A 14,291-nucleotide genomic window follows, 5' to 3' on the forward strand; every position below is an offset into this window, starting at 1 on the left:
TGTATTATGGTTTAAAAACAAGCATTTACTAAACAAACAAATAACATAAAACTGATTATAGAATTTATAAAACAAGTAAAAACATGAAGTTTTCAGTGTTGTGAAGTTATTTGATATGCCATTTAAGAATAGTTGATATGGCAATTATGAAGTTTGTTCTCTTTTTAGTAAAACAGATCCTCTAAAAACTCGTTCTAAATAGTATTTTATTACTATAGTTGGATGCTCTTCAAAACATTAAATTTGAACGTGTTTTGTAAGAATCTAAAATTCAGGCTGTATATGTCAAGTTAGGCTGCAGCAGAGGGTTTTACGGTGGAGCAGGATATCTCACTCCAGCTGCTAGGAAACAGAGAAACAAGCCTGATATTATGTGTTAAATAGTAAGTAAGTAAACAATTAACGTGGCTGTCAGGCTCTGTCTGTGTTCTTAATCCCGTATTCACCCCACAGGCTGAGAAGGCACACTCAGAGAATCAGCCCAGCTACAACCTAATGGAATAAAAATGAGCTAAGAGGAAACAGGAGCAAGAAACAAATGCATTAAAGAGAGAGAGAAAAAAGAAAGCAATATTCTCTAAAAATCATTATGTATATTTGTACACAGAATACACAAAGCACATAGATGTGAGGGCCCTTGGAATTTAATATATGGCTGTGTCCTGGTCATTTCTCTGTCACAGAAAAAAAATAAGCCCTTTCAAAGCCCTGGACTGAAGGAAGAGCTAACATCAAACAGCCTCAGAATAACCAGGAGATTAAAGCCTGACGCTATTCAACTTCCTGCCTTGTAACTAACTAATCTCCTTAGAGATGGAAGAAGACGAGGAGCCGCCATTGTATCAGAAAAGCTTTCCAGATCAGAGGCAGCAGCAGCGTGGCGTATTAAAAGGAGCACAGGACCAGGAGTAAGAGGACTTGCACTGCTGCCCCTCCTAGGTCAGCCCCCCAGAATCCTGTGCAGCCCACACATGTCCCCTCTCTAGAGGTTAACTCTATGGCCATGCCCCCACACGGCTCCCCTGCTCAGCACACCTGGGAGTAGCCTTTGACACAGTCAGCACGGAGGAAAGGCTTTCTGGCAGAGGAAGAACTCGGCACCATTTCAAAGGCTCCTTGCAGCCAGCTCCTACCGACCACTCATGAGGCCAAGGGCACCTTTAATATTTGCGTGACTCTCGACTGTTCCTAGACTCCATCTTTAACCGCTAGTGTCTAAGCACTCCCCGGTCCTGCCAGCTCCCGGGTCTGGCTCTCCTTTTGTTCCATTCCCAGCCTAGCCTTGGCAGTTCCTGGGCCTGGCCTCAGATGTCCGCCATAATTCAGGGGCCTGGCATGGCAACAGTACTTTAACTAGAAACCTAAAAGTATTTTGGAAAATGACTATGAGCAAATATGAGAGGGTAAAGCAACTTCCACAAACCAGTAATGCTGACCCAACTTCCACAAACTAGTAATGCTGACCAACAGACACAGCTTTCTGTTATTTGGTGAAACTTAGGAGAAAATTTGCAGAAAGTTTTAATACCGATCCTGCCCACGCCCCCTCCAAAAAAAGTCAGATCTGTTTATCAGTCAGTCTTACATTCATAACCAGCTTATGAAACTGGGGATATTATTAATATTTAAACTCAAAAATGAAGTATCTGCAAATACTCACCTTGCAGTACCCTCAAATACTCAGTACATCACAAAAAGTAAACTACAATATTATAATGTACTCAAAACCACCCAAAAGGTACTGATCTACGCAGTGAAAAAATACTGATGAGTTAGAAAAGCAAATATATCATCAAAACCTAGGGACTAATATTCCAAGGTAATGTACTATTGAAACAGAACTATCAGAATAATTATATTCTGCCATATATATATTCACACACACTTTTTTTTTTTTTGAGACAGAGTCTGGCTCTGTCATCGAGGCTGAAGTGCAGTGGCATGATCTTGGCTCACTGCAAGCTATGCCTGCTGGGCTCAAGCCACTCTCCCACCTCAGCCTCCAAGTAGCTGGGACTGCAGACATGGGCCACCACACCCAGCTAATTTTTGGTATTTTTTGTAGAGATGGGGTTTTGGCGTGTTGCTCAAGCTGGTTTCAAACTCCTGAGCTCAAGCAATCTACTCACCTCAGCCTCCCAAAGTGTTGGGATTACAGGCGTGAGCCACCATACCCAGCCCTATATATTTTACAGTTAAAACATCCTGACCTCTCTGTGTTCTCTCCATCCCCCAACTGAATTCTATGCAAAGTCATAATCTTTTTTTTTTTTTTTTTTTAAGACAGGGTCTCTGTCACCCAGGCTGGAGTGCAGTGGCACGATCTCGGCTCACTGCAACTTCCGCCTCCTGGGTTAAAACAATTCTCCTGCCTCATAGCTGGGTTTACAGGCATCTGCCACCATGCCCAGCTAATTTTTTTTATTTTTAGTAGAGACGGGGTTTCACCATGTTGGCCAGGCTGGTCTTGAACTCCTGACCTCAGGTGATCCAACTGCCTCAGCCTCCCAAAGTGTTGGGATTACAGGCGTGAGCCACCGTGCCTGGCCTTCATAATCTTCTTTCTGTTTGTTGTTTCTCAAAAAACAGGCAATCACTTAAACAATAATAAGATTGCAAATATTCACCAAGCAGAATTTAGCACAAGGAATTTAGCACAATGAATGCCTGTTGAGTGATGAATAGACGAATGAATGAATGAAAGAGCAGACAAATGAATGAAAATTCAACTCTTGTGATTGCTGCTGAAAAAATTCAGAACCAGAATCCGATCTATTTTTTTTTAAACATCTGGTAGTTCAGAAGACTTGCCTCAGTGTAAGGTGCCATTTAAATGATAGTCCAGAACTATTTTCAAAGTGAACAGAAACGTATGATTCAGGTTCTTTTTAAAAGTCAAACTAGTTTGACCAGGTTGGCTCTTTTCTTCCCGTGCACTTGACTCCTGCGCTCTTGGCGCTGGAAGTGATTAAGAGGTGTGAGCCATCCCACTGGAGCTGCTGTTTGTTCACAGTGATGACCCTGGAGGCCGCCAGGCTGTTTCTCTAGGCAACCAAACTTACAAAGAACTCAAGGAGGCAAACTCTTGATTATATTGTAATGCTTTCAGAAGCAACATAAGGCTTCTCTTGAAAATGTCTTTGTGCTCTATTTTTTTTTTATTAAAACTTAAAAGTCAGTGGCTCCAAGTAGAAACAATGAAGAGCCTACCTCCCACCTCACTAGAGTCATTTATGGACCCAAGAAAGAAAGGCAGGGGGGCAGCATTCTGAGCATGTATTCATTTTATTAGACACCCTGAACCACGGAATAGCCAGATCAGTGAGAATGCACATAGGGCTCACCTTTTCCCCAATTCCCCCAATTCCTCAGTTTGCTGCTTTGTTTATGCCTTCTATGTCATGAGCGATTAGATTTCACTTCTAATACTTTCTTCCCACAGCATCAAACATGTCTTGTTTTGTTTTCACTTTTTTTCCTTCAGATTCAACGGTTTCTATCAATATACTGATAAAAACAACAGCACAAACACTAGCTGTATAAGTAAATATACAGTTAAGATTTTACCTTAAAGCAATATACCTTCTAAATTGTCCAAGGAGCACCTTTTGGCTTAAAGTAGATTACATTACCACATTGTCCCCATAGCAGAGGGTGGAGTATAAACTCTTAGCCCATTAGAGCTGGTTTGGAATTGCACGTCTAGGACTGACTGACTGTGTGATCTTAGGTGTTATTTAATTACTGTATGCCTTTGTTTCTTCATCAATAAAATAAAGATAATACCTATGTGAAAGGGCTAATAAGTATTAAATGAATAACGTAAAGGAGGAGCAGAGAGCAATACTGGTACATGACAGGCATTTAATTAATACTACTAACATACTACTGTAAGTCAACTACAGACTTTGAAAAGTATCAAGTCCTAAGCAAATATAAGACACTATTAATGACCGTATGCTTGGGTTTGGGGGAGCAAGCAGTGTAAAGAGTTGCCATTCTGAATTTTGAAACATACATGCAATAATAACATCGAGCTATGCAAATAGATCGGTGAAACACAATAGTCCAGAAATAATCCAAAAAGAAAAGTGTTTTCAAGAAATATTTGTTGGAACAGATGAAAATCAGTATGAGGAAACATAAATTGTGATCCCTCTTTTATTCTGTTACAAAAATTAATTCAAGATGGATCATACACCTAAATATAAATCCGAGAACTGTGAAGCATCCAGAAGAAAACATAGAATATCTTTACAACCTTGAGGTAGACAGAAGTTTTTTAGACCAGATACAAAAAACACTAACCAAAAAAAAAAAAAATTATGCCAGACTGAAGTAAAATTAAAAATTGAATGGCCGGGTGCAGTGGCTCATGGCCAGATATGGTGGCTCACCCCTATAATTCCAGCACTTTGGGAGGCCAAGGCGGGAGGATGGCTTGAGGCCAGGAATTCCAGACCAGCCTTGGCAACATAGCAAAACCCCATCTCTACAAAAAATTCAAAAATTAGCAGAGTGTGGTGGTGCACACCTGTAGCCCCAGCTACTCAGGAGGCTGAGGCGGGAGGATCACTTGAGCTCAGGAGTTCGAGACTGCAGAGAGCAATGATGGCTCCACTGTATTCCAGCCTGGGTGACAGAGGGAGATGCCATCTTAAAAAATATACATATATGTATATAGATGTAAAAAATTTGTTCATTAAAAAGCACCATTAAGAAAATGAACAGACAAACCACAGAGTAGGAAAGGTAATTGAATACATAAACCTAATTTTAAAATTATATCTAGAATATAAAATGAGCACAGTGGCTCATACCTCTAATCCCAGCTCTTTGGGAGGCCAAGGCAGGAAGATTGCTTGAGGGCAGGAGTTCAACACCAGCCTGGGCAACATAACGAGACCGTGTCTCTATTTAAAAAACAACAACAAAAAAACCCAGAATATATAATAAAGTCCTATGCATTACCAATAAAAAGGCAAACAATACTTTAAAAAATGGGCAAAAGACTTGAATAGACACTTCACAAAATAAGAAATATGATTGACCAAGAAAGCATTGTAAAAGTGCACAGCAATATTATCAGGGAGTTGCAAATTAAAACTTCCATGATACACCATTTCACACCCCTAGAATGGCTAAACCATAAAAGACTGACAACACTACCTGTGGTCAAAGATGTAGAATACTTGAAACTCTCATACATTCTAGTAGGAATGCAAAATATTACAACCACTTTGGAGAACTGTTCTGAATTTTCTTATGATGGTAGACTTACACTGGTACTATGAACTAGTGATTTCACTCTTAGGTATTGAAATGAAAACATATGCCCCACTCCAGAGAGCCTTATTTATAGTAGACAAATATTAATCAATCAAAATGTCTATCACCAGGAGATAAACAGAAGAATGGATAAATTGTGATACATTCATGCGATGGAATATTACTCACAAAAGAGCGAATTACTCATACACATGCCAATATGGCTGAATCTCAAAAACATCATGTTAAGGGAAAGACTACATACCATCCAATTCCATTTATATGAAATCCAAGAACAGGCAAAACTAATCTACAGCGACAGAATTCAGAAAGCCAGCTGTTTTGTTGGGGAAGGGAAATGGGGAAGGCTAAAAAGGAGCACGAGGGAACCTTCTGGAATAATGGAAATGTTCTATATCTTATTTTGGATCGTGGTCACATTAATGTACATAACTGTCAAAAATTGAGTGGCCAGGCGCAATATAATTGTCATCAAATAGAGTGGCCGGGTGCAGTGGCTCATGCCAATAATCCCAGCACTTTGGGAGGTCGAGGCTGGTCAGGAGTTCGAGACCAACATGGCCAACAAGGTGAAACCCTACCTCTACTAAAAATACAAAAATTAGCCAGTCATGGTGGCACGCGCCTGTAATCCCAGCTACTTGGGAGGCTGAAGCAAGCGAATCACTGGAACCCAGGAGGGAGGCAGAGGTTGCAGTGTGCCGAGATCGTGCCACTGCATTCTGGCCTGGGCGTCAGAGCAAGACTCTGTCTCAAAAAAAAAAAAAAAAAAAAAACCTCATCAAATTAAGCATTGAAGATCTGTAAATGATAATATATGTTAATTATGCCTTAATAGAACGTATGCACACACAAGACCAGGTGACTCTATCTCTGCCCTCACAAAGTTTGCAGTAGAGTTGAGTATAAAAGATATTGCCCCACTGAGATTATTAGGGAAACTAAATTATAAGGTATTTGTGGAGTCTCATTCGTTCAAACAGCATGTGGCTTGACACACAACAAAATGTCTCCCGTGAAGCCTGTAAACTTCATAATTGGGATGAGGCTTTTAATGCATAAAGAACCTCTTTTGGCCTGCCTTCCTACCACTTCCAGTGGAGTTACCAGGCGGCTGTGAAAGGGGCTGTTCTCTGGCAAAACAGCCCTGGGTTACTAAGTTCTTCCTCCTTGCCTCATTCACCTTCACTGTTTATTGTTTTGTCTTGTGTATCTGCTGCTGCCAGCCCAAGGCAGGCCCTTGTCCTCTCTGCACTACCCCCCCAGGGACTAGGCCTCACTCATCACTGTAATGTTTTCATTACTGATCCTAGAGCTGCCACAATATGACTCATAAAACAGCAACCCTCCCCAACACTCACATTCTTGATCCTGAAGCCAGAAAGCAAAAATCCAAATTATTTTTTTCCTCTCTGTTTTCTTTTTATGTTCGCTTTCTGTATCTGTATCCTAGGGCCATCATGCTTTTTAATTTGTGATGTTCCAATTGATAGTGACATTGGCCGAAACTTAAAAACCAGTCAACAGAAACCATTCCTGGCTCCCTGGGACAATGGATGGAGGGAAGTGTCCTGACACAGTTCAGAAAAACTCAGTGGGGTGCATGGAGGGAGAAGCCAAGAACAAGTCCTTTATGTGGGGCATTGTTTCCATTTCTAAACCATTCTATCGTGTGTCCTCTTTTCACTCACAAATGGAATATTGTTCCCTTTCTTTCTGCCAACAGACCCAAAGAGGAGTAGAGAGGGGAGTTTAAGGAGTAGAGCAGGAAAAGGGTATACAAAATGGCTTGGGTTTTTTTGAGTTAAACTCATAGAAACAGAGGGAAAAAGTCCCGTTCAGTTACATTGTTCCTCCCTCATTTAGAACAGATTAAGTAGCACGGAGCAGATGGAGATAGTTTGCAAGGGACGAACTAACACTTACAGTTCCCCCTACCCTTTTGCTTCTGGGCTTCCCGTTCAGTAAAAACACCGTACATGTGATCAAAGAAAATAACCTAATTGACAATCCTCTGGAAACATCACTCAGTGTTGGCACAGGTGCTATTGCCATTTTACCCCTAATTCCTTAAAATCAGTGGGGCCTTCCCACTTGGAGATGAAATTCCCTTCTTGCCTTCCATATTGCAGTCTTTTAGAGAGGGAATCCTTCCAGCTTCTTAGCCATCTGACTTTCAAAACGTCCACATCCTATTCATGTTTCAGCATCTGGATCAAGTATCACCTTGTTCACGAATCCCCTGAGCAACTCTCTTTTCCACATCCCTTGGAAGTTCTCTTGCTTCCCTTTGTCACTGTACCTGTGCTCTTCTCTCTTACAGCACTCAGCATTTTTCACTTTGTCAGTCTCCTTTTCTTCCTGCAATTCTTAGCTGAAGAGTTCAGCTGACTTACTAGAAAAATAATTGTCATCTCCTCTAGCAGACTGCCTAGAGAAGCAGTGTAATTTCATCACACTTTATGTGTACTTCCATAAAGCAATGATTTCCTGTATTGTAGACACTCATTAGCTCCCCTGTCTCCTGGCTCCAGGAAGGCAGGAATGATGTCTCTACCTGTTTGATTACCCAGTATGAACCCTTACATATCATATACAACATATATCACATACACATGTTCATTGAATTTAGCTATGTTGAGGTCACTGTGGATCTTCTTTGTATTTTTATTATTAGTTATGGAAGTGGAGAAGTCAGAAACAATTCTGCAATGAGTACACGAGTGAGAAAGTATAAAGAAAGTAGCAGTGGACAACTCTTTTGAGCAATCTGATTATTAAAAAAGAAATAGAGGCTGGGTGCAATAGCTCACACCTGTAAACCCAGCACTTTGTGAGACTAAGGTAGATGGATCCCTTGAACCCAGCAGTCTGAGACCAGCCTGGGCAATATGGCAAAACCCTGTCTCTACCAAAAATACAAAAAAAAAAAAAAATGAGCCGGGTGTGGTGGCATGCGCCTGTAGTCCCGGCTACTGAGGAGGCTGAGGTGGGAAGATTGCTTGAGCCTGGGAGGCAGAGGTTGCAGTAAGCCAAGATGGCACCACTGCACTCCGGCCTGGGTGACAGAGCCAGACCTTGTCTCAAAAAAAAAAAAAAAGTTTGAGACCAACCTGAGCAACACAGCAAGACCTCATCTCTACTAAAAATAGAATAGCTACGCATGGTGGCATATGCCTCTAGTCCCATCTACTTGGGAGGTTGAGGCAGGAGGATCACTTCAGCCTGGAAGATGGAGGCTGCAGTAAGCTGTGATGGTGCCACTGCACTCCAACCTGGGCAACAGAGAGAGAGAGAGAGAGAGATCCTGTCTCAAAAAAAAAAAAAAAAAAAGACACAGACTAGTGGTGGCCCAGTGAAAGATGTCTTTCCTCCCATTTAGCTAAGTCTGGGTGCTACCACATGCCAAGTGACTTGCCCTTGATGCTGTTGACAGATCAGTACATGCCCTCACTGTAAGCATATATTAGAAGGGACAGATATTAAGCAAATGCCAATTATTTAATAAACTTGATAAATACTACAAATAAAAAGTTTCGATGCTAAGAGAGCATATAAGAGACGTAGCAGAGGGATCAGAGAAATTCTCTCTAAGGAATTAAAGGATATTAAGGAATTACCTAGGCTAGGTGGTGGGAGGAGCCTTCCAAGTAGACAGAAGTATATGCTGAAGGCCCTGAAGCAGTAGAAAATGGGGCATCTGAGAAACTGGGAGGATGGCAGGGTGGGTGGCACAGCACAACAAGGGGAATAACACAGCAGGGTGATGATAGAGAGGTGGGTAGACCTGACCTCAGGGAGCACTTTGTAAGTCATGTTAAGGAGTTTGGTTTTTATTGTAAGAGCAAAAAAATGCAATTGATTAAAAAAAAAAAAAGTTTTTTTTTGAGACGGGGTCTCACTATGTTGCTCAGGCTGGTCTCAAACTCCTGAGCTCAAGCAATCAATCTGCCTGCCTTGGGCCCCCAAAGTGCTGGGATTACAGGTGTGAGCCACTGCGCCTGGCCAGCCACTGATGGTTTTAAACAGATTAGATTTACGCTTCAAAAAGATACCCTGCTTGCAGAGTAGAGAGTGGATTGTTGGATGGGGAGGGGTGGGGTGCCATCGTCAAGATCAGATGCTGGGAGACTAGTTAGAATATCGCAGAAATTGAGAATAAAGGTGAATGTGGCTTGGTGTGGCATTGGAGATGGAGAGAAGAAGATGGATTTGGAGAGCTTTAGGGGGAAGGACGGACAGGACCAGATCATGGACATGGTATGGGAGTGGAGGGAGAAGCTGAGTCACCAAAGGGCAACTGGGTAAACAGGATGCTGTTGACTAAAACAGAAACATAGAAGAGAACCTCCTTCTCCAGCCAGGAAGTGCATAACGACCAGTGTGAAAATCTCCTGCCAGTTCCAGCCCTCACCACACAGTAAGAACACAGCCCCCCTTAGGCAGCAATGCTCTAAGTAGCTTGGTCCGTTGTAATGAAAAGATCAGGCGGTTTTGGCTCATACACGTGCACTCGTGTGCTATCTGACAGAGTTTTAGTCTTTCCTTCCGTCTTTCCCTGGCTCATATCTCAGTCTGACAACAGGAACAAACAGAACTTTGTGATTTGATTTTTTTTTTTTTTTGAGCTCCCAACAAGCCTTTTTACATAATCTTCAAAAATAACTGGCCTTTGAGTGTCTGGGCACAGGCTGTACACTGCTGGGAGACACTGATCTTCTGCGGTGAGACGGAAAGATAAGCATTGAGCCTATAGATGAAGCATTAGGCAGCTATCACAGCTCTGGCAACGCATTTGCCCTTCTGCTTCTCTGTTCCCCATTAAAAGTGCCCAACCTCCGGATTTGCCTGGGCTATCTTAATCCCAGTTCACCTACTGTAGCTGTTTATTCTTGGCGATCGGCTTACACCTAACACAGCGTAGAAGAGACACACCACCGAATTCTGTTTGTTTTATAAGGACAAGGCAGGGATTCAAAATTCAAAAGCAGCAGCAGCTTGGATTCTAGTTCTAAGGAGGATGTTTTCCCGCTGCATGAAGTCAAACGGTAGACACTTCGCCAGCCGCACCTAAGAAATCGGCACATCCCTCAACCCCATGCGTGAGGCTGCAGGAAGTTTGTGCAGGGTCCTCTGGGTGCCCCAAACCAACACTTGGCCATAGAATTCCTAGGGCAGATTGCAGAGAAGAATCTGATGACCTGTTTTCTAGTCAGTTCTGGCACTAATTGGCCAAGTGACCTTGTACAAGTGACTCACCTCATCTTTCCAAAAATGGGATGGAATGGAGTAGAATGTCTCATCTCATAGTTCAGTTTAGCTTTCATTATCTTGGCAGAGTCAAAATTACATCCAGATTGATAAGCTGCTGTTGAGGGTCTTGTTTTTTTAATCATCTTTTGCTTTCCAACTGAATTTCCTAAACAGAGGATTTACTACTATTTTCATCATGCAGAGTTTATGAAGAGTGAGATGAAAAGTCAGGAAAGGCATAATACCCGAGTGATAAAATAATCTATACAACAAACCCCCATGATACACATTTACTCCTATGTAACAAACCTGCACAGCGTGCACAAGTTCCCCCGAACTTAAAATAAAAGTTAAAAAAAAAAAAAAGTTTAAAAAGGCAGGAATGTGGCTGGGCGCAGTGGCTCACTCCTGTAATCCCAGCACTTTGGGAGGCCAAGGCAGGTGGATCACGAGGTCAGGAGTTTGAGACCAGCCTGGCCAATATGGTGAAACCCCGTCTCTACTAATAACACAAAAATTAGCCGGGCATGGTGGCACACGCCTGTAGTCCCAAGTACTTGGGAGACTGAGGCAGAAGAATCACTTGAACCTGGGAGGCAGAGGTTGCAGTGAGCCGAGATCACACCACTGCACTCCAGCCTGGCAACACAGCGAGACTGTGTCTCAAAAAAAAAAAAAAAAAAAGGCAGGAATGTCTGCTTATAGTTTATTCCGTCTCTCTTAATAGGGTCAGGGCCCATGGGGCTGTCTTGTTTACCACAATACAATGTCTGTCACATAGTAGGCACTCAGTAAGTACTTGTTGAATGGAAAAGTGAATGTTCAGGAACAGATTGTCCTATATGGAGAATAGGAGGCTCTCCTCCCAAAAGGGCAAGGTGAGGCCTTAGTGAAAACTGAAATTTCAACAAGGAGAGGAAAATTCTTTATTTTCATGGAGAGCCTACATTCCTGGACCACAAAGAAACAATTCTAGTTACAGAACAGGAAGCACTGTCTTGGTATAGAGCTACATGAGCCTCAAACTGTAGCCTAAAGCAAACAATGTGTTGCAATTATGTGAAACCTTCATGAACATCAGTTTTTCTGGTTAAAATAGTACTAATATTGTTTTCATACTAAAGCAAAAATATATATGTTATAAAGAAGAATGCAAAGTTAGCATGGCTTTGAAAAGTAAGAAGTGAGGCAGGGCGCCGTGGCTCATGCTTAGAATCCCAGCACTTTGGGAGACCGAGGAGGGTGGGTCACTTGAGGTCAGGAGTTCGAGACCAGCCAACATGGCGAAACCCCTTTTCTACTAAACACACACACACACACAAAAATTAGCTGGGCACGGTGGTGCATGACTGTAATCCCAGCTACTCGGTAAGCTGAGGCAAGAGAATTGCTTGAACCCAGGAGGCGGGAGTTGCAGTGAGCCGGGATCATGCCACTGCACTCCAGCCTGGGTAACAGAATGAGACTGTCTCAAAAAAAAAAAAAAAAAAAGAAAAAAAAAAAAAAAGAAGTGATACTTACAGATTTTATGGAGTAGCACAGTGGAGACAACACTGGGCCACTAGAGAGGACAAGCGTCTACTCTAGTGAGTACGCCATCTGTCTTTGGAAAAGTTACTTTACCTGTGGCCTCAGTTTCCTTACTTGTGAGAAGGGGATCCGACTAAGTGGTCTCTAATACCTCTTCTAATCTTAGAAGGCTCTGATGCTTATTCCCCAGGAAATGACAAAAACCATTCTTATCAAGTTGTAGCTTCTGACATATTTTGTCATTGCTCTGACCTCCTCTCTGGCCTTAGCAGTGACGTTACTAACTACAGAGGAAGGTAGGAAATCTCTAACAGCAGATCCTGTAAGATACTGCATTTTCCATTTCCCCCCTCTCCCTCTCCTGCCCTTTTCTCTCTCTCTCTCTTTGTCTGTGATACTATATATAACATATAAAAAATAATATTATATTATGAAAATATATATAGAAATAAATACTTCCAATGAACCCAACTAACTCTGGTTACCAGTTTGCCTGAAACCCCTTTTCTCCCATCATGGGCATAGTTCTAGGAATATCCGTCTGCCCTCCTTGCCTCTCCTTCCACACTGTTCACTCACCATTTGACTGCTTTCCGTCTGTCTTGCACTCTTACCACTCTGCAGAAGGTCTTCACTTCCTTTTGCTAAATGCAAACAGTCCAATCCTGTGACTTCTGGTGCATTCCTCATTCTCCAACTTCTCCCAGCAATCATCTCTATAAAGCATATATGAATTAGCCATGGCATATGTATTTGTGGAATTGAATTTCTGAATGTATTATTTTATACTTAGTGTTACTGTAAAGTAACCATACTCCTCTTACTGGAAAGCTTTCTCTTCAGGAGAGATAACCCCCCTTAGCCAAATTGCACTTAGGATAAAGCAAAAATAGCTGAAACATAGCAAAACTGCTTCCTCCTCTACCAAAGAAAAACCCTTTAAGGATGATGAACTTCCACAAATTCAGCTAATAGCTTCTTTGTGTCTCAGTATCTGTCTCCCCCGACCAATCCTAACCACACTTCAAGGCCTACCTCAAGTATCTTTTTTTTTTTTTTTTTTTAAATGAGATAGGGTCTTGTTTTGTTGTCCAGGCTGGAGTGCAGTGGCACAATTGTGGCTCACTGCAGCCTCAACTTCCTGGGCTCAAGCAATTCTCCTATCTCACCCTCCCTAGTAGCTGGGACATAGGCACACTCTACCATACCTGGCTAATCTTTCTTTCTTTCTTTCTTTTTCTTTCTTTCTTTCTTTCTCTTTCTTATTTCCTTCCTTCTTTCTCTTTCTTTCTTTCTTTCTTTCTTTCTTTCTGTCTGTCTCTCTCTCTCTCTCTCTCTTTCTTCTTTTGTAGAGACGAGGGTCTCACTATATTGCTCAGGCTGATCTCAAACTCTGGGCTCAAGCAATCCACCTGCCTCAGCCTCCCAAAGTGCTACTATTACAGGTGTGATCAGCACACCTATAATCGGAATTCTTTTTTTAAAAAATTTTTTATTTTTGAGACTGAGTTTTGCACTTTTTGCCCACACTGGAGTGCAATGGCATGATCTCAGCTCACTGCAACCTCCGCCTCCCGGGTTCAAGTGATTCTCCTACCTCAGCCTCCCGAGTAGCCGGGATTATGGGCATGCACCACCATGCTCTGCTAAATTTTTTGTATTTTTTGTAGAGACGGTGTTTCTCCATGTTGGTCGGGCTGGTCTGGAACTCCCGACCTCAGGTGATCTGCCCGCCTCGGCCTCCCAAAGTGCTGGGATTACAGGCGTGAGCCACTGCGCCCGGTCTCTGTAATTGGAATTCTTGACCATTGCTATTGAAAATATTGTCTCCATGCACTCTGAGAGCTAAATGTTCTTATGACACTTTTTTGTGCGTATCTCTCATAGAATATTATAGATATTTACAATCCTACTCAAAAACAAACTCCTTGAAGGGCAATCTCCTTACTTTCTTTTTTATATGCACCAAAGCACCTAGTAGATGTCTGTTAAATATTTGCGGAATGGCTGATGACCATGGTTTCCACAAGATGTTTTTAGTGTCGGACTCTGGCAAAAATGTAATCATTGTTTTTCTAGAGGACTCTCTACTGTCATAACAAATTTAGTCTCATAGGTCTTTTTGAGTAACCTGTTTGACTTTGAAGAAGGCCATTGAGAACAATTACAGATCTGTCATGAAGGGCTGGTATTGTCCCCAACTATCAGAATTTATTTGT

At 42.0% G+C, this 14,291-nt stretch overlaps 1 protein-coding gene across 2 annotated transcripts in view; it reads right to left on the bottom strand.

The window, feature by feature from the left end:
• Positions 1-14,291, bottom strand: part of MRPS28 (mitochondrial ribosomal protein S28) — a 209,129-nt gene that overhangs the window by 52,983 nt on the left and 141,855 nt on the right. The window contains exons 5-6 of one of the 2 annotated variants that reach the window (XR_008528043.2): positions 12,652-12,788; positions 10,549-10,708 (exon numbers count right to left, since the gene is read on the bottom strand). The gene's annotated coding sequence lies outside the window, so the exon portion shown is untranslated. The remainder of the gene's footprint in view (positions 1-10,548; positions 10,709-12,651; positions 12,789-14,291) is intronic. The other variant, XR_010141214.1, reaches the window with a different exon arrangement.

The sequence above is a fragment of the Pongo abelii genome, chromosome 7 (assembly GCF_028885655.2).
Source record: "Pongo abelii isolate AG06213 chromosome 7, NHGRI_mPonAbe1-v2.0_pri, whole genome shotgun sequence".
Taxonomy (NCBI): domain Eukaryota; kingdom Metazoa; phylum Chordata; class Mammalia; order Primates; family Hominidae; genus Pongo; species Pongo abelii.